This window comes from Schistocerca americana, chromosome 8 (assembly GCF_021461395.2).
Source record: "Schistocerca americana isolate TAMUIC-IGC-003095 chromosome 8, iqSchAmer2.1, whole genome shotgun sequence".
Classification (NCBI taxonomy): Eukaryota; Metazoa; Arthropoda; class Insecta; order Orthoptera; family Acrididae; genus Schistocerca; species Schistocerca americana.
Genome location: NC_060126.1, coordinates 151,469,891 through 151,497,139, shown reverse-complemented (window position 1 = coordinate 151,497,139; position 27,249 = coordinate 151,469,891). Strand labels below are relative to the sequence as shown.

The window sequence follows — 27,249 nt, the reverse complement described above, 5'->3', positions numbered from 1 at the left end:
CGAAATATCGGCGGTCGCTGAAAGTGTTACCTGGCTGAAATCCCGGAAGTTATTTGAAAAACTTCGATAAGGTTCTGACTGCTAATACAGTTTGTTTTGCTGGATGTGACTAAGACGAAAAGGTCGTCTTTATCAATGGTTGCAGAGCCGGGGAGCAAAACCGCACTCTGATGAATGAAACATACTGAGGGCGTCCAGGCAGACCTCTTCCACTCACTGCTGTGTCTGGCAGCGGCTGACCCTTACTTGAGGTTGCGACTAGGGCTGTCTATGAAATATCGATGTATCAATACTTTTATGAAAAGTATCGATAAATATCGGCGACATATTATTTCCCAATATCGATATCGAAATGGCAGTATCGATTGCCGATGTTTTTATTTTTTATATTTTTTTCGCAATTTTCTGTAAATATTTGAAATTGTTCTTTTGAAATTGTAGGAGAACTTAGTTTTTCTTTGACTGTGTGAGGCAAGTATCGGTGGCACAAGAAGATCCTTCGTATTTTGTTGATGTCATAAAAGGATTTTATCATGGTACGCAAATAATAGGCATCTGCATCAGTCACGGAACATGTCAACCCTATAAATTATCCCCTACATTTTTTTAAAATACGAGTATTTACATAGATAATATGAATAGGGAGTGGACGCTCACAGCAAGTCCAGAAATTAAAATAATACGTCAAAGAATGCTGTACGCAACTGTTCATTTGCAGGCCTCTTTTTCCTGCGTCTGCACACTAAAGTTAGGAATGTATAGTGCGAGAGGACTCACTGCCCTTCCCTATTTTCACTGAAATGATACACCAGAGTACACTGTATCTGACGGCAAAATTCTTTGATCACTTTAAATGACAAGAAACAACGAATTTCCGCTCACTGCAGAGGTTGCCTCGCTAAAACGCACGCTGTAAATGGATCCGGTGATATACCTAGAGGCACCCAAACACAGCTACAGGAGTTCCCGACATAGAGCGGATTCTTCTTAACAGGTTAACTTGTCCAGTTGCAAAACGCAGCACTAGATGCCACTATAGGTAAAAGTAACTCTAGATAATAGATGTGTTGAACAAGTGTCTCAGTTGCAACACCTTGGCTGTCACGTAACTTACGGAATTGGCCATGATATAGTTCACAAATTCAGTAAGTACCCTACCGTATGTGGTACAATCCGAAGAACATTATCTACGAAAACACGAATGAAATTGCATAAAGTGATCACGGTGCCAGTTTTTCTCTATGGCTCTGATTCTTGCGTATCGGGTACTAAATATCTTGGTAAGATACAGGCATCAGAAATGAGAGTACTGAGATACGTGAAAAATTGCACGAGAGCCGACAGGTTTAAAAATAATGATATGCCGATAAAACTGAATATTTTTAAAACATTATAGAAGCGACGAAAATAAAGAACAGTCGTCTACTCCTTGAAGAAGAAGAAGAAGAAGAAGAAGAAGAAGAAGAAGGTAATGTTAGATGAGAGGCCCTCGTGAAACATTGCCGTATCAAGAGCTGTATTGTGCAAAACACTGCTAGAAGCGTAGCAGAATGCAATTTTAATAGTAGGAATTAGTTACCTCTGTGCACATTGCTGATCGATGGGTTATGGAAGGAGCGACTGCTATAAAAACGTATAAAGACTTGAAAATTTTCTCAATGAAGAATTATTTTGAAGTTCACTCAGTAATTTTTCACGGCGATTCGTTTTATTGATACGTATTAAAAGGTACAGTAAAATAGACAAAATAACCAGTAATGTAGCGACTCGCGTGCCGCCCAAGCCCGCGCATACCACTACCACCATGCAGCGCTAGTTAGTCGCTGCTGGAATACTGATGTTTTATTGTCCATGTTAATACAGGTCGACTAAACAAATATTGGATCAATGTGAGTTCACTGTCATGTTAATCAAGCCACTGTAGTACGATTGAGGTTTGTGACTTGGACAGTTATCCTCCAGGAAGATGCTGTCGCTGTCGGGAAAGACATTAAACGTGAGGTGAATGTCTCCCATGGTGCAGTATTTTCCACACCGGCCTTCATTCGTGGCGTGAGGCATTTCTCGAGCAGCCGTTGCCGTGGATGGCACCACATCCGGACATGACTATATCTCGTGTAACAAGAAACTTGGCTGTCCTACCAGGCGAAAGGTGCCTATTGATCCACGGTCCAATAACAGTGATCCAATACTTACGGCACTCTTAGTCGATGATGCTGTTGCCTCAACGGGTGATCACGTAGGGCACGTTTGCTGCAGAGCCACACGTACAACAGTGTCTGCCGAACGATGTACTTCGAAAACTTTTACTTCACCCAGCAGTGTACTCAGTTTCAGATTTACAACAGATCAGCGTCTATCCTACTTCACAGAGCGGGCAAGCCTCCGACCTGTACATTGTGTGATGAGGCGTGGACTCCAACATCTTATCGTCTAATCGTGGCGTCATCGTCCTTCAACATTCTTCATAGATGCTCACGACAGTAGCACGCGAACAGCCGAAAAGCTTCGCAATTTCCGAGATGTCCGTTTCCAGACGCCGGGCCATAATAATCCACTCTTTCTTAAAGCCGCAACGTCAGTGGATTTCTCCTTTAGCGGCCATTATTGTTTCTAGAATGAATCTCCATTCACCTCTACTCCGCTTTTTTATTTTCTTTACAGTGTTACATGCCCGCAACGTTACCAGGCGGCCTTCGATCTCGCGCTGGACAGGGTTATTATGTTCTGGCTCGTCAATGATACTAGCTACATTACTGCAATTAAACAGGACAAAAAATAAAAATAATTAGTATAATTTCTTAATGTCGGAATAAAATTTGCTCCTTATATGTACTGGAACGTGTATGTCCATTTCGTCATGTATCGTTTAGGGTAAACTGGAGTTAGTCCTACAAGCGATGCCATCCTTCGTTTTGGTTATTCTCCATCTTGTTACCGACACGTCGAAGTGGGCGTTTGACTTCGTACTGCATGTGTTGTCCGGTTGATTCCTGGTCCGAAGTCTCTTTCTAGCGATGTCTACAGCGGGAAAACACCACGTACTCGCAAGACCTAAATTTTCCACTGCGTGGTTATAGGTACGCTCTTAATTCACTGAGGACTGTGTCCAGAAATTTCACATAATATTAGGATGCCTTTTCAAGAAACCCACGACAGATGGAACACAAGAGTTCAGCCAGTTCTGATCTATCCGATGAACCACAAGCACCGCATAAATCTGCGGCTCTCTTTTATGTGGCGCTCTTGTTTAGGAAGAGTAGTCAGTTTCCGATGCGCACAACAAAGCGATTAGGAGACAAGCCTATAATAAGAGGATCTTCGTATAAATAGTGAATTTCCCATTTCTCTAAACTCTTGCGAGGCGATTTCGAAGAGTTGTGGCAACTCCGCTAAAGCGCATGACCTCGGAGGGGTGATATAAGGGGCAATCAAACGAATACGAGACAGATGGAAAAGAAGTAGGTAAACTATTTATTATTTCAAAAGTAATCGCCACCACAGTTAATACAGCTATCTCACTGTGGGACAAGAGGGTCAATGCCTTCATGGAAAAATGTTTGCGGTAGCCTATGGAACCACGATCTTACCCAGGTGTGCTAGTCTTCGACCGAAGCAAATGGACGGCCACGAACATCTTTATTCTGGGCTTCAAAAATATGGAAATCGCATGAGGAGAGATCGGAACCGTGTGAAGGATGTGTAAGAGCTGCTGAGCGAAACTTACGCAGCGCAGTCGAAACGACCTTGGCAACATATGGGCCCGCCCACATGTTTCGGACTAAGTGGTGCACGCCTCGGTACAATCATGGCAACCACAAACATTTTTCCATGAAGGCACTGACCTTCTTGACTCGCACTGATAAATGTATTAACAGCTATGGTGAAATAAACATTTTACTTTTTTTCCATCTGTCACGCTTTCGTTTGACTACCCCTCGTTGTTGTAGGGCAACTTCGGCAAAAGAAATACTCAGCGATCTAGAATATATGACCTTTGAGAATTTCACTGAACCGTGTGTGCTTCTTTCGGGTCGTTTAACACCACTATTAATGTTAGCAATAAATTAACAAAAATATTAATTACACGATCTGAATTTACTGGCTCGTGTTCAGTTATTTTACAGTTACTATACCTCGCATTAGCGCTCTTGGTTTTTACTGAAGCTAGACTTCAACTGCTGCGCCTCGAATTTCCTTGTCCACAATCGATGCGACGCTTACAGCCGCTACTTTCTTAGTTAATTGCCGGATACGTGAGCGATCAGATCATTAATGACTTCCCCTGTTTTTGAGAAACATTTTACCAAATACTTGTGCTCGAGGGAGGTGATAGCAGATATCTCCGTGATATTCGACGGATTTTTGCAAGTACTGTAGTCTGTGCTCTGACTGACGACAAAAGATCGATGAAGGTTTGCTTCTAGACCCACACTCTGCAAGCTACTGTGAAGTGCATGGCACGGGGTACTTTCAGTTGTATCAGCTATTTGTGCTTGTTTGACCATTCTGTTCATGTATATTCTATTGATACATTCCGGGTGTGACTCATTGATTTCCTAGTTATGTAAGGTGCACAATTTCACATTTCTGAACATTTACAGCAAGTTGCCATCTTTGTACCACTTGGAAGTCTTATTAGGATCGACTGAATATTTGTACAGCTTTCTTCAGACAGTGTTTCATTGCAGATAACTGCGTCATTAGTGAACAATGTGAGGGTGCTATAACGTTGTCTGCATGATCATTAATATTACAGCATAAACAGCAAGGATCCCAATACACTTCCCCACCAAGAAATTCTCAATCCAGATACATATTTCGCGTAATACTCCATACGATCGTACTTCGATAAAAAGCCTTATGCTTGGTATTGCGTCAAATGCCTTTCCAAAGTCAAGAAGCATTGCATCTACTCGACTACCTTGATCCACTGCTTTCAAGATGACATGTGAGAAAAGTGCAAGTTGGGTTTCACATGATCGAGGCCTCGTTGTTTTCGGAATCCACGCTGGTTGATATGGAGGGGGTAACCTGTTAGGGATACTTTATTACATTTGAGTTCAGAATACATTCTAAGACTCTACTTTATGGATTTAAAGCTCAGTGAGAATGCGAATGTATCGTCCAGTCTCCACAGATATGTTGACTTTGCTGATAAATGCGAGCACGGATGTGGATATCAGCAATAATCCCTTATGGCTAAAAGTAGTGAACAGTGGCAATATTACGATTGTGGTCTATTTTTGCGTTACAGGTGCTCGATAGCTACTATTATTTAAATCATTATTACAACGTGCACGACTAATCTCGTAATTTTGGCATGAATGCATAATCTCACTGGTACGGTAGAGCGTTGTTAATATCTGCAAGTGCTAAACATGGCGATCTTCCTGTGTTTCCTTATAATTATACTTGCATCCTACTTTGTCGTGCCAGCAGCAGCTTTATATCTGACGTACTACTATTTCGTTTACATTAATAGAGGTAACTTACGTAATTACTGAAAACTGCCAGCTGTTCTTCGACCTCCATCCAGTAGAATCTTCGCTTCGTGATTTGATCCCTGTTTGTGTATCACACACGACATGAATGACGTTCGGTGCAAAATTAGTGGTGCCATCAATTTATATTTATTTACATGTACGCAGTGTAATGCTTATTACGTTGGGAAATGTAGGACGTTAACATGATTCAGTATTTTGATGAATTAACGTACAATTGACAAACGAACTACGTTATAGATGTTTGACAGTACGCAATATGCATCGACAGATTGTAACAACTGGATTTGACTTCCCCATTTTGCGGAAGTGTTCTGTAGAAGATTTTGCAAAATCGGTTTCAGTGATTTCGGTAGGAAATATTGAGAATACACAGTCAGAAAGAACCTTTATTGAATGATTAAACGATTGCAGAACAATCACTGGAAACAGTTACTCCCATAAAATACTTAAGAATATGCCTGTGGAGCGATTTGAAGGCGAACGACCACTTAAAATTAATCGTGATGACAGTTGCCAGACTGAGCGTTATTAGAAGAATCCTCAGGAAATGTAGTTCTCTCACAAAGGCGGTAGATTACAAAACACTCGTTCGACCAATGCTTGACTAACGCTCGTCAATTTGGGATCCGCACCGGATAAGATTGATGAGGGAAATAGAAAAGATCCAAAGAAGAGCAGCGCGTTTCGTTAAAGGTTCAGTTAGTTAGCGCGAAAGCATCACACTCCAATGGCAGACATTGCAGGAGAGGCGTTCTGCATCATGGTATGGCCTAACGTTAAAATTCCGATGGCTTTGGTGCCTAGAAGAGTCAAGCAAGAAAAGACCATGAACATAAAATTAGTGTGTTTCGAACCACAGCAATCGTTCTTCCCGCGAACTATGCGCGAGTGAAACAGGAAAAGAGTAAGTGACAATGTTATGCAAAGTGCACGCTGCCACACACCGTAAGGTGGCTTGAGGAGTATAGATGTGGATGTGGAATTATGACAGGTAGTTGTAACTTGAGGAACGTATCAAGAATAGAACAGATCATGTTGTATTAAAATATGGTTGGTTAGTTAGTTACTTGTTGTAGATTATCCGAAAGATTCATATATCGAAACGATGTGGCAAGACTCAGTTTGCGCGATATAACTCTATGGACATATTATTTTTCTAGTCCTGCTCATGCAGCCACACTTAAAATTAAGGTGAGGTTTTTCCAAGCTACCAGTTTTTAAATAAAAATGTCTGCAAACATGAGTAACTTAGAAGCAAATATCCTTGGGGTAGTGAAGCAACTTAAAACGCTTAATAAAAGCAAATCTTCCGGTCCAGACTATACCAATTAGGTTCCTTTCAGAGTATTCTGATGCAACAGCTACATAATCAACAATCATAAACAGTTGCTCGCTCGACGAAAGATCCGTACCCAAAGACTGGAAAGTTGGCCAGGTCACACCAATATTCAAGAAAGGTAATCCACTAAGTTACAGGCCCATATGAACATCGTCGATATGCAGCAGGATTTTGGAACATACACTGTGTTCGAACATTATGGATTACCTGGAAGAGAACGGTCTATTGACACAAAAAAATGTTCAAATGTATGTGAATTCCTAAGGACCAAACTGCTGAGGTCATCGGTCCCTAGACTTACACACTGCTTAACCTAATATACGCTACGAACAACACACACACACCCATGCCCGAGGGAGGACTCGAATCTATGGCGGGAGGGGTCGCGCGATCCATGACATGTCGCCTCTAACCGCGCGGCATTAAAACACACTCAACACGGATTTAGAAAACATTGTTCCTCTGAATCACAACTAGCTCTTCACTCACACAAAGTGTTGAGTGCTGCTGACAAAGGATTTCAAACTGATTTCGTATTTCTAGATTCCCAAAAGGCTTTGACACTTTAACCTTATAAATAAAAAACTGAACTGCTTCACTGAAACTACGGAATGTAATTTTTTTGTCTCTTTACCACACAACCGATCTGCTGTGAAATTGTGTGCTGTTGGAATAACATCTCAATTACGTTACTGGACTCGTGATTTTTGTCAGAGACGTCACAGTTCGTAGTAATTGACGGAAAGTCATCGAGTAAAACATAAATGATTTCTGGCGGTCCCCAGGGTAGTGTTATAGGCAGTCTGCTGTGCCTTACCTATATAAACGATTTAGGAGACAGTCTGAGCAGCCGCCTTAAGTTGTTTGCGGGACACTATCGTTTATCGTCTAGTATATTGATCAAAAGATCGAAATAATTGCAAAACGATTTAGAAACGATATCTGTGTGGTTTGAAACTTGGCAATTGACCGTAAATAATGAAAAGTGTGAGGTCATCCAAATGAGTGCTAAACGAAATCCGTTAAACTTCGTTACACGATGAATCAGTCAAAGCTAAAGGCAATAAATTCAACTAAATACCTCGGAATTACAATGACGAACAATTTAAATTGGAAAGAACACATCGAAAACGTTGTGGGGGAAGGCAAACCAAAGACTGCGGTTTATTGGCAAAATACTTACAAAAAGCAACAGGTCTACTAAACAGACTGCCCACACTACGCTTGTCCCCCCCCCCCCCCCCCCCCCACCCCTCTTTTGAAGTACTGCTGCGTGATCTGGGATCCTCACCAGGTAGCATTAACGGACTACATCGAAAAAGTTCAAAGAGGAGCAGCACGTTTTGTAGTATCGCGAAATAGGGAGAAAGTGTCACGGACATGATACAGGATTTGGGGTGGACATCATTAAAACAAAGGCGTTTTTCGTTGGGGTGAATCTTCTCACGAAATTTCAACCACAAACTTTCTCTTCTGAATGCGAAAATATTTTGGTGACACCGACAAACCTTGAGAGAAACGATCATCATAATAAAATAAGGAGAAATCAGAGCTCGCATGGAAGGATATAGGTGGTCGTTTTTTCTGTGCGCTGTTCGAGAGTTGAATAATAGAGAGTTATTGTGAAAGTGGTTCGATGAATCATCTGCCAGGTACTTTACGTGCGATGTAGATGTAGATAGAATAGAAGGAGTGGTCCAGAAGAAATGATTTTAAGGTAAGTTTAAAAGTTATTTAGCTACCTGTCAGATATTCATGGTTATTAGACAAATAATAAAACAAAAATTAGTTGCTGCGTATTGATCTCCCTTCTGAGGCACTGACGGTTTTAATAAAGAATAATGAATGTGATTTTTTCTTCTGGTGTTATTGGTATGGACATCACTGTTCTTCTAAAATTGTAATGGATAGTTTATGACAAATTTCAGTGTCGAAAATATGTTTTGTGATGGCGCAGTTAAAATGCCAAACTCCTAACGATCACGGATGAACACCACATATTATTGTTACTTCTCGCTTTCGTGTCATCAATACTTGCTTGAACATAATCAGCCCATTAGTCTGTGGAGTGCAAATTACGAATTCCGGTTTCAGCATAAGAACATTAAGACCAGGCGCAAGCGTAGTATCAGAGCGCCATCGCGGCCAACGAGTTGAAGCGATTTATAAGATTTTATTAAAAAGCTTGAGGAGAGCGAATTGCATAAACATAAATACAGACATTAAATTCATTTCACCTAGGGGACAAGTCCACCACAACAAAATTATAGACGCGCAGCATGTTGTAACTCAAAATGATAGTGTGAGGAGTGTTTTGTGATCGTGAATGCACCTGTGAGATGTGTAAAATTTACTTTGAAGGCATAAACTAATGTAACAACGAAAACAATTAATTTTTGATAATATCACAACGAAAATAATCAATTTAAAGACATTAAGGAAGATGGTTGAGGTGTGTCATCTGACTGTTTGAGGAACTGACACTTGTGTTCGTGCCACTTTGTAGTAATTGAGTATTCATATATTGACCGAAGGAAACGAGACAGTTCGTGGTATTCCACATTTGTCGTGACGCATTACACATTTTTCGGCATTAACTTCGCAAAGAGTTGCTTCTTACTAGCCATCAGGGCGCATCATGTACTAGAAATCCGATCTGGTAGATTATCTACGCAGTTCAAATAGAAATATAAACTTAAAATTGTCCACAGACATACATGTAAACACTTAAACCAAAGAAACCAGCTTATTAGCTCTCATCCCCAGTACTACTATTGTCATGTACTTCATTGGCCGTGGCGTCCGTAAATAATAGTTAGAAAAGGTCAGTGACACTGGAAATTTTAGTTGGTGCCGCAAGGCGTGTTCAAGTGGCTTTGATGATTAAGACGACTGCTCACGATAAGTAGGACATCAGTGTGTCACAAGTTTTGGTATCACAATTGATAAATTTGTCCATGTTTGCTGTCTTACTGGCGGAGAAGAATAGCGAACGAAGTATTTCTTACATTATCACTTTAAAATAAACATACCAGACAATTTATAATCTTTGATTAAAATTCTTCGTGTGCTTGTGTAGGACTAAAATCCAGAATCTACAGAACAGCTTCTACTTCTTCCATATTCTGGTCATTTACATGTGCATAAGAGATATGTATATGCCCCAAGAAATTTGTTGAAACAGAATAAATGCCATGATTGCATCACTTTGCAGTTAGAATTCCATCTATGGGGTTCTTCACATGCAGCATCATCATCATCATCATCATCATCGGCAGCAGCAGCAGCAGCATGCGGATTTGTGTGTGTGTGTGTGTGTAGGGTTCATATTCTTTTTCAGTACTGCGTACCATTCCTTTAGTCTTTCTCTTGTTTATTCAAATTCCATAATGTTTACAGCAAATCCTTTCCATTTTACTGAGGACCTTCTCTAGATCATCTTTCGTCTCCATGACCACAGCAATATCATCTGCGTATCGCAGAGTGACTATTTTCTGTCATTAATTTTGATCTCCAGTAGTTTCGCGAACTTTGTCCATAGCTTCCTGGATTGAATGTAAGAGGAGCGAAAACACTTCCTTATTTCACACCTATTCTAATTTTTGCTTCTCATTCTTTTTGAAAAGTCGTAATAAGAGCCAGTTCTTTCTCTAGAAGCTGGGTATCATCAGCATTTTTTCTATTTTAGACCTGTTCTCCGAAGTCTTTTGCCATATAACATTATCAGATGCCTTTTCCAGGTCCACAAAGACAACATAAGTAGATTCGTTTTTCTGTAATTACTTTGTGATAAGAAGCCTCAGTGCTCGAAACGCCTCTCTTGTTTCTAATCTCCTCCTGAATCCAAACCGAGCTTAAAAGAAACGTTCATGCATGTGGTATAGGGCGTAAGATTCAATACTGCTCATATTTCGTATCTGTGTACCTGTCGGCGTATTCAGGAAGTATAAAGATACGCGAGATTATTTTAATTATTTGTATTACGGGGGCGGACTGCTTCAAATTGCGGCCTCAATACAAACAGACGCCAGGGTCGCGAATGCTAATCATATGTTGCATTGTAATTTACATCTGCTATCAGAAAAGAAGGGGCGCAGCGTTATTTTATTACCGGGAAGAGCTTTGGGTTATACGTGACCTACGTTGACACAAGTACTCCGTAAACCAATGTACAATACGTGGTGTGCTACTAATTATCCACTCCCATCTCATTCGTGTATTGAGCGAAGGAAACATTAGCGTCGTTAAACCTCAATACGAGTGGTACATCTCTCTTAGTTACACGATTGAGGTAGAATAATTGTGGTGGTAGCGGTTCTGCGAATTTACCCAGCAGCATGATAATAGCATTGCCCTTCTTCCAGCAGTTTGTTAGGTTCCTAATGGATTGTTATCACATTTTCGGGTGGGCTGAAAATTTCTGTTATGGTTCTAATAGCGCATCTCATTCTCTCTCTGAAGATCTTCATCCTGCCAATTCCCTAACGGCAACGAACGTCGGAGTTGTATTATAGAATAAGACACAGTAGCATGCACGCCTGTGCGTCTGAAGTACATCTTACATCAACTGCAAGCAGCTGTTTTTCACTACAAATAAATATTGGGCGCATGCTTGGACTAACATTTTATCTCATAATTTCTGTACTTCCGCTGTAGTTAATATAAATTCGCGCTGTCGAATACTCCTACAGAAAACTATCGTACGATATCGAAAACCAAGTTTGTAACTGAAATCTAAAGCCACTACCAGATAGGACGTAGCATATTGTTGCTAACGGATATTTATAGTTAGGTATAAAAGAATATGCATGCAAAGCTATTTAAAGTGGAACGATCACGTAAAATTAATTGTAGGATGGTTAGATATCGGACAGGTTCATTTGAAGAATCGTGATGAAGTGTAGTTCACCCACGAAATGTGCAATTTAGAAAACTGTCTGGGACCAGTACCAGATAAAACTGATAGAGGAAATAGACGAGATCGAAGAAGAGCAGCGCATTTCGTGAGAGGTACGTTTAGTAAGCGCGAAAGAGTCACAAAGATGTTCTACCAATCCCAGTGGCAGATGCTACAAGAGAGGCGTTACGCATCACGGTGTGATTTATTGTTTAAATTTCGAGGCATACGTTTCTAGAAGACTCACCCAGTATATTGTTTTTGCTTTGAACATCTCGCGAATAGAGTATGACGGTGAAATTAGAGATATTCGATATATAAGATAGTGACTGTTCTCGAAAGAACAGATACCATTGATGTTAATTATCATTTATTCTAGAGAAGCTGCACGGTCATCAATGGTATCTGTTCTTTCGAGAACAGTTACTATCTTCATATATATAGTTAAACGCTACCCAGCCATTGACCATCGTCTGTGCGAATGTGCACAGGTTACCCGAAATCTTACGGGAATCGTCACCTTAGTGCGCGCGAGTAATGAGTGGATGGGAAAATATCTATTAGATACATTACGTATGTAGAATGTGGACAGTTGGGAATGTGGGTCTCACGGGAAGCGTGCAAGGGATAAGTCCCTGCAGTCGCGCTATTCATCTGTGTCCTCGGTGGCTCAGATGGATAGAGCGTCTGCCATGTAAGCAGGAGATCCCGGGTTCGAGTCCCGGTCGGGACACACATTTTCAGCAGTCCCCATCGAGGTATATGAACAACACCTGTCGGCAGCTGAGGGTTTAAATTAATTATCATTCAGAGGTATTCGAGTTTACAATCGCTCTTCCGCGCAGTATTCGCGACTGGAAGAGAAATGTGCCGTATGTTTAGTTAGAACGGTGCAAAAGGCACCCTCCGCCACACAGCGTAAAGTGATGGGGATGTATAAATTTAGTTGTTAAAAGAAATGTGGTGGTTTTCATCCTGCACACTAGAGACGTTAATTAGTTTAGAAGAAATTTTTTTAAAATGTTTATCTTTATTAGTTTCGTTGAATGTTAACAGTGTGTCCTGCAGAATTTTGTAGAGACAGAATATTCTAGAGCATAGTGAGGGTGGCAACGCTGAACTTGATCCGTCAGCGTTCGTTTGGCCTTATGACGAGAAACTAAATAAGTGGCGTGCCCACCTGCTGTGGGGGCTGCCACTTTGTTGTTAACTTGGGTCCTTTACTAGCGGGCGGCCAGCGCAGGTGGCGGCTCCGCGTGGCACACGTGTACCGTGTCGCCGCGCCGCGCAGCGGCGGTGTCGCACGTGCGGACAATGTGCTGATGGCGGCGACGCGCGCGATATTGGACTCACCAATCACGGCGCTGGAGGCGGGCCGGCGCGAGCCCGGGGCCCGCAGCCGCCGCCCCTCCCCTTCCCCTCCGCCGCCACCACTACCCTGGCGGCGCTGTTATTAAAAATTCCCTGCCGCTCCGCTCCGCCCTGCCCCGCCGCCTCGCTACTCCTGCTCTCCTACTCCCGCTCCCGCGCCTACTCCTACCACCGCCCTGGCGTGCCGGTGCCGTGCGGGGCCAGCAAGTTGGGCGCGAGCGTCGCCGCGTTTGGTGTGCGCGGCCGCGGTTTTCATTGGATGGCTGCCCGGCGGCGCGCAGGTCTGTGCCGCGATAGCTGCTCGCAGCCCGCCAGCCCGCGCTTCGTTATCCGCCGCCCGGTGCGCGTGGGCGCGAGAGACTCGCTCGATTGCGGAATGCTTCTGCCCACCTACACACAGGCTTCCCGTACCAAACCGTGGTGAGTCTTAAGGCATTCCAAGAACCTCTGCCGTCACTCTTCGTCTCAGACGCATCAAACTTTGCCTGGTGGCACGTAAAATCTGCTCCTTTCCTAGTAAATTTTTACCGTCGCACGCCTCATCGGAAGAAAACACCTCTCCTGTGGTCGTACCACGAGATGTCCGCGATCAGATGTGCGAGTGGTACGGGGAGAGGACAGAGCACTGTGCATATGCGCAACACGACTAGCGAAGTATCTGCGGCAAACATCAGCCGTCTCATAGTCAGCGTGTCGGTGTTGGTAGTTCAGGCTGCGGCGTTAACGCCAGCTGACACACCTTCGAGCTGCTGCGTCCTTTGGCGCGGGGACGTTAGTTACCAACTGTGGAACTTTCAAGACACTCGTACAAGAAATCGACCATAACATTACAGTTAACGAAATACGAATCCGCCAGTGCTTTGTCAAACTTTCGTGACTAGGAGTGATCCAGCTACTTAAGTGTCACATGTTTAAAGAAGCGATGATGTGGACTGTTATTGGCTGTGCTGGAATGGAGAACATCGGAGTAAAACTCAGAGTGGTCACTGTGTCAAGTGATCTCATTGTTAAACTGCAAAGAAGTGACTGTGTAAGGAGGCCAGATGAGGGAAATACAAATTTTGAAAAAGTCGTCCGAGAAATTATCCGGTAACTGAGCTGGACCTCTGTCTGCTAACGTCGAGAACTTCCTACTGTTCTCGATCTCACCAAACTCGAGAACTTCCTACTGTTCTCGATCTCACCAAACTCCTGTGACTACAGAAGCACCAGAATTCTCCATTCAGTGTTTAATACCGTAGAAACAATATTATCGTAAACTGGCATTTAGAACAGCTTGACGGCGTTGATTTTTTTAAATGCTCAACAACCAATGTTGGTTTCACATTACTATATTTACTGCTGCAGATCACGATTTTAATTTCTTCGCCGGCCGGTGTGGCCGTGCGGTTCTAGGCGCTTCAGTCTGGAACCGCGTGACCGCTACGGTCGCAGGTTCGAATCCTGCCTCGGGCATGGAGTGTGTGATGTCCTTAGGTTTTTTAGGTTTAAGTAGTTCTAAGTTCTAGGGGACTGATGACCACAGATGTTAAGTCCCATAGTGCTCAGAGCCATTTGATCTATTTTTTTTTAATTTCTTCAGTTTACCATATACAGCGTTTCTCGAGAAATAATTCCTATTGCCGAGTGCGTTTTCTTTATTTGCATTATGACCATGCAGCAGCTCAGACACGGAAACATTACATTTGAATCGCCATAAAATATTGAAATGGTATGATCATGTTGAGAGCATGGACGATAATAGATGTAGAAATTATCTTTACATATCCTTCAGCAAATGTAGTGGAATACGGAAAGACAAATTTGTAGATCTTTGAAAGATGGGACAGGCCTAGCAAGACTAACCCTTGATGATGACGATGTAGTACAGAAATGTATTTGATTCCGGGAATTATTTGTTGAAAAGTCTACTGCACAGGATGAACAAATAATATCATGACTATCTGCAGCAAATGTTTGGGTATTAGAAAAAAAACTGTGTTTACAGACGCAGGCTATCAAAAGTCGTTCTATAATGTGTAACACTGAAACCTAGTGCAAGTTTCGAGTGCCGCGCTACCGTCTTTAGAGGTACTTCTATGTACGTGGTTTTCAGTGGCGTTCAGTTTCGCGGATCTTCAGCACTAAATTCGTAAGCTAAACGCCATTGAAAGAACAACTGAATAGGTAAGAGCATGCACGACACTGGGACGAAGTTCTAGGCAAACATTAAATGACTAGTCGCTATACATTATGTAATACAGTAATTTAATATCTATTAAAAGACAGCGTAACGAGAAAGTAACAGATATGTAAACTTGGGACAGCTGCGTTTCAGAAATTAAATGTTGTAGTAGAGACTTTAAGAAACACAATATGTGACTAACAGAAAAAGCAGAGGTTATGGTGTCTTAAATAATTTATTGTATGGGTAGACACGACGACAGGAGAAGCGGAAGACTGACGCTAGCAAACTTATGTTAGGCGCAGATTCTCCATTGGCCGGAAATATCAGACAGCACCATCGACTCAGTGTGTCTCTTGTAGACCATGTCGACGCCATCGCGCGGCATCCAATACAAACCACAATGCTGAACAGCTATATGTTGATCATTTTCCTTACGTTGTGTTCCACAAAACCATGCCGAGTATGTCAGCTCGAGTCCTAACACTTCACCTGGTTTATTTGGTTCATTTGTCAACTCGTAGATAAAGCATACGGTTGACGACGCCGTAGACTGTCAGTGTAGACATTACTTCTTGATGCACATGTCCACCAGTATGCTAAATTGTATTGTTGTGTGTATGTTCTTCAAAGTTAAGACTTTCACAGTGCAGGAATGTTGCAGATGCACATGTGCCCGCAAGTACCACTTGTAGTGGATGTTATACGAGGTGTTCAAAAAGTCTCTCCGCAGTGCGCGTGCCGTATGCCGCAGTGAATAAACTGAAATAAAACTCAGTGAAATACAAGTTATTAATTTATAGAATATTATATGTGGAAAGCGTCCCCCCTGTAGTTGAATAAACAATTGTAACATTTCGTCTGTAACAGAAGCAGTGAAAGTGGATATTGAGTTTTCAGTTCATCGATGGATTTTGGACGGTTTTTATAAATAGTTGCTTTCGCTGCACCCCAGAAGAAAAAGTCAGGTGGTGTTAGGTCAGGCGATAGTGGACGCCCAAGTCCGTGTGAAATTATGCGATCACCAAAAAACATCAGCAAGCAGTGACATTGAAACGCGAGCTGTATGCGCAGTTGCATCATCTTGCTGAAAATAACCGTTCAATGTTTGTTTACACAAGTTCTCCTATGCAGGGGTACAGAATATCACTGCAGTATCGTTGTGCGTTTATAGTTTCATTGGCCGAGCGGTTCTAGGCGCTGCAGTCTGGAAGCGCGCGACCACTCCGGTCGCAGGTTCGAATCCTGCCTCGAGCATGGATGTGTGTGACGTCCTTAGGTTAGTTAGGTTTAAGTAGTTCTAAGTTCTAGGGGACTTATGATCACAGATGTTAAGTCCCATAGTGCTCAGAGCCATTTGAACCATTTTTTAAACGTTCACGTCTACAAGTAACGGATCTACTGGCGCTGGCTGAGGTAAACGAACAGTGGAATGTTGGGAGAATCCACGTGAAGGGAAGTAACCCAGGCAGGCGAACAATCATACGACACGCACGGCTAACTATTATACGGCACTGCGGAGAGACTTTTTGAACACCCCGTACATTTTCATTTTGGGCAAAAAATTAACAATCCCAGTAGAATCACGATCTTAATCTTCAATATGTCATACGTTAACCGCCACTTAAATGTGGGTTATCATGTACTTTCTTTACTTATGACGTCTTCGGTTTCCTCTTAATGATAATATGACGGTAGTAATGGTATCAGGCCCCCCAATTGATGGCCCGTAATTGAAAACAGCCTCCTCTGTTCGGGATGTGCATTTAAAATCGGGTCTTTTCAACTGTAAACTTACCTAAACTGAAGAAAATTGTCAAAACAAGTTCCCTAGCAGGGATAATTGTGGTATACTGTTTCCAGTTAATTAACTCCTGTTTCCAGTTAATTAACTCCTGTCAAAACAAATCGTGTATGCCAGTCAGGCAAAATCGACGTGAGGATTGAGGCAATCATCCCACCGTCGCAGTAGGTGGAAGATACCCGTGTGGTAAAACACCGTCTCCTGTTGGATACGTACATGTCTGTTCCACATCCACGTCCGATAGGAATCGTAGACCCTTCTAGGCCTTTTTTAAGGGACCGAAGGAGTGATAATCGCATAGGGAGAGAGAGCAGGAGTGAAGGGCGGGTGCTCGAGTATCTGCCACATGACATGGCGTAGTTTCTGCGTTACGACATTTGCAATTTTGGGAAGTGTGTTATCATGAAGCAGCAGCGCCCCTTCTGAGCGCACCATTCCACAATAGATTTTAGACAGATATGCTGCCCCATACACGTTCTTAATTCTCCGATGGTTGTCTGCTGGCGTTTGTTCTTCGGAAGCCAAGAAAATAATATGAGCACGTTGGTCCTGTTTGGACGCATTTGGTAATAATGTCGCTATAGTTCACGTTCCCGCATTTACCGCATGCTCGTCGGAAAGACACGAATACCACACTAATCCATTGCCTACATATCGGTGCTTATGAACTCTCATCGGAGTCGCACTACGTTGCATATACGCTGTGGTAATGCCCGCAAACGGAAAATTTTTGATCGGTCCTTATATGTAGGTAAATTACGATTAATATGCGCTTTGGTAAACATCACAAGTGCGATGTAAAAATTTCAAGCTGCTCTCAATCCACAGATTGATTTGAACACTACAGCACCTTAACTGCTCCTATTGGAGGTGGTCAGCCCTTCCCTTCCAGTTAGCTTCAGGGGAACCTATTGTTTAACGTAGACAGTTGACCTAGGTTCAACTTGGTAACTTTTACATTAACAAATCACTGTCCAAAAGTGAAGAAAGAAGCGATAAATGACAGAAAAAATCCTAGGTTTCTTGAGAATCGAACCCAAAATTCGAATTTTTAGTGAGACAGTCACCGAGTCACAGTATGGAAACAAAAAGGGGACCACTGGTGTCATTAAGATGGAGGACACCAAACGAGCTCAGCGAAGCGATTCGCAATCTTTCCGCCGTCCTTGGTCGAGAGTGGAATAGGTATGACCTCACTGATGCCTTCATGTTAACCAGCAGTTCCTTTCAGAAACTCGAAGTTTTTTGATTTCTGATAGCAAGCCGCCTTTGTCTTTGAACGGCGCAGTTAGTTTATTCAGTACCGTTGCCAAAAGTTTAAACGACAACGGTTTTAAAAAATAATGGTTGTGAGACAGTAAATTGCTTCCGAACGTCACTGCAAGGGGGAAACATCGGTTTCACAATATGTTACCATTCTTTTCTTCCTCAGTTTGCTTTCTGATTTAAGGAAAAATTACTTCACATTGTCAATAACGAAGAGTTTCAATGACAAGACTGTGTACATATTACTGAATCAAAAGAACAAATAACTGGACAAGCTACGCTTTTTACAACGAACAAAATGCGTAGCTTTTCCAGTTAATATAATTAATATTGGCATCCATTTTTCCACAGTTGCTATTTCACTTATGTTTATAATGTTGACAAGAAAAAAACTTTTTTTGCAACTGAAAACTTATTTCGTTTTAACCAAACATGTGTCGCCTGTTCATATTGGCCATCATCAGTGATCTAGAATACAAAGAAAATTATTTAATTATATATTTTTATAATGAGTTCTATAGTGTTGCCTGGCGGCAGATATAAATAATACACACAAAATCATATCTGTGTGAGACCATTAGTTGGATAGTGGGCAAATGAAAATAACAAAAATAAAAGTATGTTATGTATGACAACCATATGTCTCTAATTAGATAATTTAAATGCTCGACCAGGAAACCTAACAAAATATGTATATATAATAATTTTCTTTTAGTTACAAACCACTGATTATGCCTACTATGAATAGACAAAACATGTTTGGTTAGAAACAAAACAATCATTTAGTTGCAAAAGACAGAATTTTGTTTACGCGATGTGATCAAAAAGTAACGGAAGTTTTTGTTTTCTTGAAGTATCTTTATTTATTCACCAAGACCAACGTTTTCCCCTTCAAAAGAACCCCCCTCAGATATAATACTTTGTGCCAGCGCATTTACCCATTTTGGAAGCACTTCTGAAACTCGCTTTTCGTTATGGTGTTCTGCTCCTTCAGCGATTCTGTTTTTGTCTCATAAGTGGTGGCAAAACGACGTCCTTTCATGATTCTCCTCAGCAGGGGGCCATGTCTGGCGAATATAGGGCTGAGGCAACATAACGGTTTTGGTTTTTTTGCCAAAAAATCACGAAGAAGTATTGAGGTGTGAGCCGGATCATTACCGTGGTGCAGTTTCCACGAGTGGTTTTGCCACAGTCTGGTCATTTTCTCCGGATTGCTTTATGCGTACGTCACATAACTTCTAAGTAGCACTTACTGACTGTACGACCATAAGGCAGGAACCCGTGATGTACTATCCCACTGTTATCGAAGAATACAGGGTGAAGAACCTTCACATGTGATCGAACTTGTCGAAGTTTTTTCGGCCTTGGCTCTTCAGGCAGTGTCCATTGGGACGATTGGCCCTTTGTTTCAGCACCCTTTATAACGTCCTTTAGAAGTTCTGGACCGTTGTCGAGTTCATTCAGCAATTTCTGAGCGATGTCTACGCTATCTCGTCTTTAGCCGAAATTCGGAACAAATTTTGATGCTACAAGTTTCATGCCCGAAAGATCCGAAAAAATTGCTTAGCATGAGCCAAAGGATATGCCGACATCATGAGCAACCTCTCTGATAGTGATTCGGCGATTTTCCTGAACTATTTCCTTTACTTCTTCCACATTGTCAGTAATGTATCAACTAGAGCGTCCGGGCCGGTCGTCGTCTTCAGCGTCTTCTCGACCCTCTTTGAAACCTTTATACCGCTCGTAAACTCTTGCCTTACTCATAGTAGATTCTCAAAAAGCCACAGACAATATTGCGAGTGCGTTGCTGCACGTTATTATATTTTTCAAGCAAAATTTAATGCAAATTCTTTGATCTATCTTTTTCGTAAGTAAAAATTCCCCGAACACTGGCAGACACGTATTAACTTTCCGACTTTCGACAATAAACTAAACATTCAAAACAGCTGAAATTGCAAACACACGTCAGGAACATGGTACAAATTAGATAAAAAAGTTTTGAAAATAGGATGTATAAAACCCACGAAACTCCGAAATTCCCGTTACTTTTTGATTACACCTCGTACGTGATGAACATAATTGGTACTATTAAATTATGTTTATACACAAACAGACTTTAGACATATTTAGGCTGGAAGAAGTAATGATTATTAAGTAGGAATCGGAAAATTTATGCCAGACCAGGAGTCGAACCCAGAGATCTTGTTGACTACGAGCAATCGCCTAACTTTTAGGCTGCCCGAGCAAGCCTCCGGTCCGGACTCTAGCTTCATTGTCTCTGATGTGTAACGAACAAACATAGAACCAAAATTGCAATTTAAAACACGGTGTCCCTGCAAAACACAAAAACCCGATGCAGGCCGAAAGCGCGTCACACACATTGTACTGGACGGTGATGGGAAGATTTAATATGGCATATAAGCTTGAAAATTTCTTCTAAATCTCTCCTGCATAGATATAATTTTGGCGGTCTATATGGACAGGATAGGAAATCATTTGGAAGGAACAGTTAGCTAGTTCATCAGACTTCCTGAAATTGCTTTCGTTTGAGACAGAGATTCGTATCAGTCATAAATTGCGTATTTTTATTAATAGTTTGTTAATTAAAATGGAACGTTATTTCACAAAACTAGTAAGTCAGCAAGGCGTCAAGCTGTTCATCAAAATCTGTGTATTCTATGGAGACGATCGTATTTCATTCGAAGTTTTCTAGCAATAGACCAACTGGGTAGGAGGTTGTTGTGTTTTACCGCTCTCCAATAGTTCCATGTTTAACATTAGTTTCTTGAGATATAATGTGGTGGAAGGGACACGCGAGTGTCAGTATTCGGAAGCTTAAGCAAAATCAATTCGAGTGATCCTCAGTGGAGGAAATAGGTCGCCTTCAAGACTCTTCACAAAAAAAATATCATGGGATAACTGAGACTCGGTTTGCAGGATTGCTACACTCATGCTCTTTTTCTGTACGAGTTCCTTACATAGGCCTAGCGTAACTATATGGATATGAAGAGCACGTAGAAAAGCGCCAGGTGATTATAAAAAGAAAACCGACTTCGTGGCACTACATCGTTAAAATTTATGACATATGACTTTCTATAAGGCTGAAATGGAAATCTGTGAGGATCGGCAGCGGTTGAAGTTTGAGTTTGAATACCGGAAGACTGTGTGCAGCTCATTCCAGTCGAAGGTACTTTTACTATTCCACACGCGTATTTAGCGAATGCACTACAGGGTTACGGAGAACTAATCAGACATGCAGTGTAAATTACATTATAAACCATTCGTGGATGGCCGAGCGGTTCTAGCCGCTTCAGTCCGGACCAACGCTGCTGCTACGGTCGCAGGTTCGAATCACGCATCGGGCATGGATGTGTGTGATGTCCTTAGGTTAGTTAGGTTTAAGTAGTTCTAAGTTTAGGGGACTGATAACCTCAGATGTTTAGTCCCATAGTGCTTAGAGCCATTAACCATTTCAGAGTAACACTTGAATCCAACGTCCTCAGTTGTTTGTTGGATAGTTACCAATTTCTCATCTTCCCCTACAGTTTTACCCTGTACAGTTCCTACAAGTATCATGGAAGTTATTCTCTGATGTCTTAACACGTTTCCCTCACCATCCTGCCCCTTCCATAGTTTTTCGACAGGTTGCTCTCCTCGCCGATTCTCCGGATAACCTCTTCATTTCTCATCACTCCGTCAAATTTTCAATATCGTTCTATAACACCGCATCTCAAAAGACTCATATTTTCTTACGGTTTCCACACTTCCATACATTGCTGTGCTTCAAACGTAAATTCACTGAGCGAGATGGCGCAGTGGTTAGCACACACGACTCGTATTCGGGAGGACGACGGTTCAAACCCGTGTCCGGCCATCCTGATTTAGGTTTCCGTGATTTACGTAAGTCGCTTCAGGCAAACGCCGGGATGGTGCCTTTGAAAGGACACAGCCGACTTCCTTTCCTAATCCGATGGGATCGTAGATCTTACTGTTTGGTCCACTCCCACAAATGAACCAACCAACCATACATACATACATACATACATTGTTAGATATTCGTTCCTCAAGACTGATGGTGAACACTAGTAGACTTCTTTTGGCCAGGAGTGCCGTCTTTGCTTGTGCTAGTCTGTCTTTTATGTCCCACTTGCTTCGTCCGACCTGTGTTATTTTACTTCCAAGTTAGGATATTTCCTTCGCTTCACGTATTTCGTGGTCCCCAATTTTCTTTTTATCACTAACCACATTTCTTTGGCATCTCATTATTTTCGTCTTTCTTCAATTCGCTCTAAATCCTTATTCTGTGCTCATTATACTGTTCATTCCAATGGAATGTCATCAGCGAATCTTATCATTGGTATCCTTTTACGCTGAATTTTAATCCCACTCTAAAACTTTAATTTCCGTCATTGCTTCTCCAAAATAGATATTGAACAGAAGAGGCGAAAGACTGCATACCTCGTTCTTTGGCTTCCGTTATTATTGTTCCCTCTTCGTTCTTATAAGTACCTAAAAAGCTCTGATAAATTAATTCGAATATCGAAACAATTTTTTAATACTTCTGCGCACCGCCTGTGACTACAATGGAGAAGCGAAACTGGCATCTTACACCGTATGTTGTACGCTGTTCGATAATCTCATTAAAATAAATGTACATGTAGATTTATTGACTACTTTCCGCCTGGATTTTATTGAAGGCCGGCCTCGGTAACGTATAACACATATGCATCATACCCGTAGATAGAGCCTGACGCGTATGAAATTCACTTGAGAACTGATAAAGGTGTTCTGTTGTATCAGAGAATAGGGAAATCATGTAGCTCGGCTACACGCTGCGAGGCGGTCCCGCCTCGTGTTCCCGCAAGCATGTCCAGATTGCTTGCCAGCTCTCTTCTCGCCAGATCTGGCTGCCTGCCACAAACGCTTCATAAACACTCGCAGCCACATCACAGACGTCCTCTGTCTGCCACTCCTTGCTCTTGGGCGTCAAGGGAATCACACCATACGGCCAGTTTTTTTGCGCTTGTCTCTCTAGGATCTAATTTTGCGTAGCAAAATCTGTAGTACTCCATGTGATGTAACGAAACAAGGCGGGTTCCATGACTTAGTAGGTGTCGGTCAAGGACGCGTATGCTGCACCCAGCATGAAACGGGAAGACTTCGTAATACTTTCTACGACACTGTCCAACACGTTTCTTCTCACTTGCTCAGCTTCGTGTGATAGGTCCCTTGTGCCATCGTGGACGTAAACGCTGACATCACAGTCACTAACTTGTCCTTCATCATCATCATCATCCGTGTTCCGTCCAAAGGCAGGTTTTCACATGGTAGTTCTACATTCTCTCTTATGTTCTGCTGCCCTCTTCAGGCCTACGTAATTTCCGATTCCCTTTACGTCGTCTATCATCTTGTATCTCTTCATTCCTCGCACCAACTTACCTTTCAGTGCGTCTTTTAGCAAGCAATCCTGTTTCAACAAATGCCCCTTCCAGTTCTTCTCTCTTTCTCTTGTAATCTGCAGCAGTCTTCTCCTTCCACCAACCATTTCCAACACTGTTTCGTTACTTACTCTTCTCATCCAGCTTGTTCTCTCCATTCTCCTTCCACATCTACATCTAAAATGCTTGTAGCTTTTTTCACCCTCTCGCCTCAGTGTCGATCTTTCTGCCCCACTCCAGACAAAACATCAGAGCCTTATGTAACAACAAAACATTATAAATAATGTGCATATAGCTGGCATCTGATCTTTTCAAAACTAAAGCGGGAGCAGAGACAGGGGTCAGCCAAGGCTTCAAGACGTCGTTTTCCGTGTAGCAGAATGTGTTTTGGCTTGGAAGACAGGGCATACTTCAGACAAGACAGAAGTGTCGATGCGACACGGTCGAATGGATATTGCGAAACGTAATATTAATGGTTCAAATGGTTCTGAGCACTATGGGACTTAACTTCTGAAGTCATCAGTCCCCTAGAACTTAGAACTACTTAAACCTAACTAACCTAAGGATATCACACACATCCATGCCCGAGGCAGGATTCGAACCTGCGACCGTAGCGGTCGCGCTGTCCCAGACTGTAGCGCCTAGAAACGCTCGGCCACCCCGGCCGGCCGTAACATTAATCTATACAACTATCGTATGGGGTCTGGAGTACCCGAACGAGATGGCGCAGTGATTAGTAAGTACACTGACTCCCATTCGGGAGGACGGCGGTTCAGATCTCCGACTGGCGATCCAGATTTCGGTTTTTCGTGATTTCCCTTAATCGATCCAGGCAAAACTACACGATGGTTCCGTTCAAAAGGACACGCCGATTTTCTTCTCCATTCATTCGTTATCTGGCCCAGCCGTTGTGGCCGAGCAGTTCTAGGCGCTTTAGTCTGGAACCGCGCGACCGCTACGGTCGCAGGTTCGAATCCTGCGTCGGGCATGGATGTGTGTGATGTCCTTAGGTTAGTTTGGTTTAAGTAGTTCTAAGTCTAGGGGACTGATGACCTCAGATGTTAAGTCCCATAGTGCTCAGAGCCATTTGAACCATCGTTATCTGGGTTTGTGCTCCGTCTGTAATAACCGTACCTGTTGACGTGACGTTTAACTCTTTAACCTTCCTTCATTCCTGTACAAATACGTCAAGCAATAAAGGATATTCATGGGATCTTGTCCTGGTTGAATTGTAATCTCTTGGTTGAGGATGGTATTATGGCCGATTTATCCACAAACAAGAGCGAAATAAAATAAACTGTATGTCACCGTTAAAATGGCTCATAATTCAGCTCTACTTTCACGTGATCTCTCAATTTTAAAATTCACTAATTCTGACAATTTAACCCAAACACAAGACTTTTTACGCACGATAGCGTCCAAATAGTAGATGCAAGCAGATCGTTGGATTACACATTCCTAGGCATACGAGACGTTGGGCACTGTACCAAATTTTAGAGTTCAACCAAAATTCGATCATATGGAGTATTTTCACAAATACGTTATTGGCTCGAAGTATTTCTAAATAGTAAAGCGAGTACTTCATTTGTCCTGTGAATGTTTGACTGAAACGAAAGTAACGTCTGGTGTGCTTCAAGGAAATGTAGTACGATCGCTAATGTTTGCAGGATACTTGAATTATTTGGCAGACAGAAAGCAGGAATATTTAATTGTGTAGTTGAGGTGCGTTTGTCTGCAGGAGAGACAGTGGGTGTATGATCGTAAGGAAACCGTCAATAGTATTTCCAATTAGTGTGCCGAATGACAGCTCTCTTTAAATGGATAAGTGCAAGTGGAAGGTGAAGAATATTATAGTGTCCGATTACAACCCTTGTCATCAACTTTTGGAGCACTTCACATTGTTTAAAAATCTGGGTGTAATACTAAAAATCTGTGTGAAATGTGGACGATAGACAAAATTTGTAGTAGGAAAGGCGAATGATTGACTTTGTTGGAAGTGATGTACATATATGAGGGTCATTCAAGAAGAAACGAGACGAAGGCTTTTACACGAAAAACGTTGAAGGGTCGTAATGCCATTGCCCGCGGAAGAAGGTGTGGTCTGCGTAACAGCGCTGATAAGAGTCCCAAGCTCACCGCTAGAGGGACACGGAAGCACGGCCACATGTGAACAGAGCGAGCGCTGCGCGCGTCGTCCGCCCACTGCACTCGGTCGCGCTGAAAACGGAGATAAGGAGGCATCAAAACAAGAGTAAAGGGGTGTAGTGCGTTTCCTGACAGCGAAATGAGTGCGGGTATGAAAATTCATCAAAGAATGGAGCAAGTGTACGAAGAGCACTGCATGGTCCGTTCCACGGGTCAAAGCGTGGCAGAAGCGATTCAAGGAAGGAAGGAACGATGGATGCCGTTGGTCAATCAAGCACAATAAGGAACGTGTGGATGCCCTAATTATTGAAGATCGGTGAGTTAACGATGTCAGCCATTGCCAGAAAGGTCGAATTGTGCGGTGGAATTGGAACGGACGTTCAGTGTTTTCCGTACGCTTGTGTACACTTCGATAAATTTCCGTTCCCGCACTACTTGTGCTTTCAGGGGACGCACCACATCTCTTTGCGTCCATAACCTGGCTGTGAGTCTGGAGCCTCAGCGCTCTTACAAAAACCACACCTTCTTCCATGAACCATGGCACTGCGTCCCCTTCAGCGGTTTTCATTCTACTGTCTGGCTTGTTTCTTTTTGAATGACTCTAGTACAAAGCAACCCTCACACAAGGCAGTAGGCAACGGAATTAGAGTATATTGCTCCAGCTTTTGCAGTCCGTATAATTTAGGAGTGGCAGTAGACACCGGGCGAATTCAAAGACAGACTGCTAGGATTGTAAGAGGGCATATAGTCCATCCGAAGGCGTAACATAGACGCTGACTGGTACTTAAATGACAATCTTCGGAAGAAAGATAACGTTCTCACGAGACCTTGTTGGGAAGATTTACAGAACTTGTATTTCAGGATATTGTACCGCAGTTCTCCTGTCCTCATCGTAAATATCGCGTAGTGGTGATACGAAAAATATGAGAGAGATTAGGGCGCGCTTCACGGCGTGTATCAGTTCGTTCCTCGCTCCATACCCCAATGGCATAGGGTAGAAGTACCGAAGATCCCTTCCTCAATCTCTGTACAGTAGCTTACGAATTACATAAGTAATTATGGAGAGGTGGTAAAAGACTGACTGCCGACGACTCAGACTGGAGTGCGTCCGCACCGTTCTCTAGTGTCTGGCACTCTGGTCGGATTACTACCGGTCTGGAACAGCTTTTGAAAATGCGCCAGTATGAAGCCGCCTGCGGTTCGTGCTGCAGTTGATTACGCGTTGTTTCTAATTTTGGGTATGGATGTAGCCAGTATAGCGGTATCGTCAGGCGTCAATAGTAGACGTACTGTTAATAAAGAAGAAATGTGCGATATA

At 42.5% G+C, this 27,249-nt stretch overlaps 1 protein-coding gene and 1 non-coding gene across 4 annotated transcripts in view; both read left to right on the top strand.

Annotated features, from left to right (window-relative positions):
- The window catches only part of LOC124545307 (homeobox protein PKNOX1-like), a 723,840-nt gene that overhangs the window by 185,140 nt on the left and 511,451 nt on the right, over positions 1 to 27,249 (top strand). The window contains exon 1 of one of the 3 annotated variants that reach the window (XM_047124208.1): positions 13,388 to 13,534. The exons of the other annotated variants lie outside the window; for them this stretch is intronic. The gene's annotated coding sequence lies outside the window, so the exon portion shown is untranslated. Of the gene's footprint in view, positions 1 to 13,387; positions 13,535 to 27,249 lie in introns of those variants that run through there. 3 annotated transcript variants of the gene reach the window in all.
- Positions 12,402 to 12,476, top strand: Trnat-ugu. The gene has a single exon. It is a non-coding gene; the product is annotated as a tRNA-Thr (tRNA).